The sequence below is a fragment of the Spinacia oleracea genome, chromosome 4 (assembly GCF_020520425.1).
Source record: "Spinacia oleracea cultivar Varoflay chromosome 4, BTI_SOV_V1, whole genome shotgun sequence".
Lineage (NCBI taxonomy): Eukaryota > Viridiplantae > Streptophyta > Magnoliopsida > Caryophyllales > Amaranthaceae > Spinacia > Spinacia oleracea.
In genome coordinates, this window is record NC_079490.1 from 143,634,546 (window position 1) to 143,638,873 (window position 4,328).

At 30.2% G+C, this 4,328-nt stretch overlaps 1 non-coding gene across 1 annotated transcript; it reads left to right on the top strand.

Annotated features, from left to right (window-relative positions):
- Window positions 1-3,744: 3,744 nt before the first annotated feature.
- On the top strand, window positions 3,745-3,826 carry TRNAS-GCU (transfer RNA serine (anticodon GCU)). Its single transcript has one exon. It is a non-coding gene; the product is annotated as a tRNA-Ser (tRNA).
- Window positions 3,827-4,328: the final 502 nt, after the last annotated feature.

Sequence of the window (4,328 nt, forward strand, 5' to 3'; positions counted from 1 at the left end):
GCTGAACATTTGGCTCAAAATCCAATGTTTCATGACAAGACTAAACACCTCAAGAGGGATATGCATTATGTTCGTGAGCAAGTGGAAGCTGGCTTCATCCAAACTGCTCATGTTTCAAGCTCACAGCAACTTGCAGATTTGCTTACAAAGCCTTTGGCTTCCTCTCAACATCATGCTTTATCTGCCAAGCTTGGACTTATCTCTCGAGTCCAGCTTGAAGGGGGAGTATAGAAGATATAGTATTTATTTATTATTTTGTCAAGTTGTTACAAGTTAGTTAGTCCTAGTCAGCAGGTTGTTAGGCTTGCTTGTAGTATTTAAATGCTTCTCCTCTCTCATTTCAGTTCATGAGATTCAGTTAATACAAAAACTGATTTTTCTCTCAATTTGCTTGAATAATACGCTACTCTTCTATACATGGAGATATAATTCCTATATAAGTAAGACATGCTTGTTCTTCGTGTGGTGTTAAGAGTTGCTTTAATTTTTGTTATTATTTTGTTGTTCTCTCTCTTTTTATGTGGTTCGGGAGTCACTAAAAGTTGTAATAAGTTGCTTCTAGGGATTGCTTTTGAAGATTAAAGTGATTTTTTCCTTATTTTTTTGAGCCATGCGTGGTATTAGGTTTCTTTCTCCCAAGGCTTGTTTTATGTTATGAAACTTTATTTGTTGTTATTCCTTTGTGGGTCTATTAATAGGTCAAGGTTCCTGTTATATGTATTGTTTTCTATTTTTTTGTTAGTGTTGCGAAGGGGGTAGTCTTCCTTTTTAAAAATTGTTTTTTCTTTTATGAAATGCCCAAAACTGTTTTTCATTTATAGCTTCCTGATATGTGTACTCGTGGGATTATAGTTTGTGCTACGAAGATTTCTTATGTAGATGACATGAGGCATAGAGATGTAAGTGTTCTCATCTAGATAGTCTTTTCTTTGGATGTGATCATATTCGCGTTTTGTAATGAAATGCTAGAATTGTGCGATTTATGCCAGTGATTTGGTTAATACTTTATACTTCGTATATGAGGGTTTTGTATTGTTTCGCTATTAGGGTTATGAAGATTTAAATTCTATGTGAAATATTTAGGATATTAGAAGTATTTATAGAGGCATTACTGTGACTTTAAAAAATCAGTATGTTGTTATTTATGAAATGCCAAAGTTATGTGATTTGAGCAAGTAAAATACAAGATATAAGATAACTCTGGCATTTCATAAAAGGGTGAACTTTTTTTAGGATTTATTTATTTTGACTAAGAAATAGAATTATAGGGTTGTTTTAGGGTTTTATTGATTTGTATTTTAGATCTATTTCTTGGATTGTTGATATATTTCTTGGATTGTTGTATTTGAATTTCTATTTTTGATTCCAGTCGATTTTGCAGTAGTCAGATTAGAGATTGTTCCATTAGTTATTTTGAAAACTATAATGTTTTTTCTTATCAATGAGCATTGTGTGGTTTGTGTATTGTGGTATGATGGGTTATGAATGTAATACCCCGAATTTTTTAAACCTGCTTGATTAATTATGCTTAATTGTTTTTATTTGTTTAAAATCGTTTTAAATCCTAATTTTGATTTTTAATTTAATTAGCAAAAGTTTTATTTGACTTGAGAATTTTAACATTTTAACATGATTTATTATTTTTCAGATTTTATAATTCAATTTAATATTTACGTAATATATAAAAGATTTTAATAATTTCAAAATGTTCTTATCAATAACTAATTTTATTCAAAAAATATGTTTATTTTTATCAGCACTTTATAAAAGAATTATTTTGGAAATTAATCTTACTCAAAGTCATTATTTCATTTTCATTTGATGTCCAAAGATAGCAATAAAATTCTGAAAATTTCTCAATATTGCTTATTTACCAAAATACCCCGATTCACCTAAGAAATCAAAAATTAGTTTCTTCATCTCCCCTTCTTCTTCACGTATCTCTTGCCATGGAAATCCAAGTTCACTTTCCAACTGTCATCACCATATGAATTTTAATGACTTAGTCACAATATTCTTGATTTCTCTTGACATTTGTCATCCAATTGAGCTTCAATGGAGCTCATCCCTTATGTCATTCAACCCCCATCTATATTATTATTAAATCTCCAAGGCAAGGAATGCCACGTTGCCATGTGTCACTCTGATGTGATTTGGCAAGTGAAATGACGATATGTCATGTCATGCACACACATGTAGTACTCAATTTTATTATCACAAAAAATGTTAGAGTCAATGTTCAAACTCATGACCTCTCATTCATTAACGTAAAGTTTTAACCATCTCTACAATGATATAACATATGACTCTAAAGTATTGAAAAAGGACAAAAATTATTCTTATAAATGTTAAAACTTTAATGTCCAATATATATTTGAATAATAACCTACGAAGTATTAGGCAGTATAAATGGTTTACTTATTTTTTCTTAATTACTCAGGTCATACGTAAAAAAATTTAATTGTTACACTACTTCTTTAGCTAACCAGTTGTGTGTTTTTCCAAAAATATATCTTTGTTGTTATTTGTAATAATCGATACATTAAGAAAGTTCTTATGTGTATAAGTAAATTTTTAAAAAAAAAGGTTTATATGAAGTACCAATCAAGTAAACTACTAGAAAAAATAAAGTTTTAAACCAAGTACCAATCAAGTAAAACTAAATTTAATAAGAAGTCATACAACATCTAAAAAATTAACTTGAATCTAACAAATTTTAGGTAACTAATTATAAATTTGTTAATCAATATTTATGTATGTATAATAAAAATTACGCTAAATTCATTATTAATAAATAAATAAAATTATCAACATACAATGTACTATCCGGGGCATCGCACGGGGCAATAACTAGTTAATCCCTATAAATAACTGTCCAATTAACCAGAAAATTCAAGTCAAATTCACCTTCAAAATTAAGCTTTCATCATTAAAATTCATGTAAAATTTCTCACCTTTTTACTCCATTGATTTTGATTTTGAGCCACCACCACCACTGACTGCCGCCGGCAGAACCACCGACGGCAGACCCACCAATTGAAATGAAGTCGATGGTATATATATATGAAGTCGATGGTATAGTTTGTGATCAATTGAAGTTATTATATTAAGTACATTAATAACTCTATATTATATTAAGTACATTAATACCTAGAGTATATATATTTTTCTTTCTGGTTGATAATTCATGGGAAGTTATCAACTTTTCTTATTTGTTTCCTTTTTCTTTTCATTGTGTTACAGTATAATGGTGTACAACATTAATCAAGTATTTAACAACTTTTCAAATTTTGGATCGCTAGCAAAAGACCCTCGGGAGCGTCTGAATCCCAAGTCCACACTCAAACCCTACGGAGTCACGCTCCAATCTTTCAACAACAGCTCCGTTGTTGGGGAGCCCAATCCGACTCTTTAACTCCCCACATACAACAACAAACCCCCATTTTATAATTTTACGGTTGTTGAATGTGGTGTTCAATTGGGTTTTCTGATTTTAATCATCAATTGAAAATATCTAAAACTAGAAATTTTGTAGTTTATCCGTAAAATTATAACCATTTGCAAACTAAAATAAATACTCCGTTAAATTAACCTTCATTTTTCACGAGCATGAGAATTTAATTTCTACCCGTTAAATTAAACATTGGAAGGAAAACGACAAAACGTAGCCTAAGAAACTTCGCAAAACAATCTGGTAAAGAGGCTTTTAAACTATTAATTTAAATTCCAATATCTAAGCAATAAGTCGCTTTGGCCGAGTGGTTAAGGCGTGTGCCTGCTAAGTACATGGGGTTTCCCCGCGAGAGTTCGAATCTCTCAGGCGACGTTATTTTGTTTTATTTGGCGAAGCAGTTGAGTTTTTCCGGCACTAATTTTTTTTTTTAGACCATCAATTGAGTTTATAATAATCCAATTTTATCGTGCATCCGGGTACACATTTCTTCTGAAAAATTAGATAGTAACAATAATAATTAGTAGTCTCATCAAAAGAGAAATTATTACAAGTATTCAGAAACAAATGAAGTACCTTTGATAGATTTTATATGGCCAGACCCCTCATACTTGTGTTTGTATATGTCACAACATTGTTTATTACTCCGTATGAAGTGAAATAAGTTAATTATATCTAATAAATTTCAACTAGCTTGGTTCAATAAGTTTACTTTGTTTACTTTTTTTTTATTTAGCAATTTATCTGAATTGGTGGCGAAATAATTTTGAATAAGTTTCAATACCTGATCCAATAAATTTGAATAAGTTTAAGTCTAGTAAGGCTCTGTTCTTTAGAGCTAAATGAACTTAAGTTAACTTAACTTAACTGAATTGAA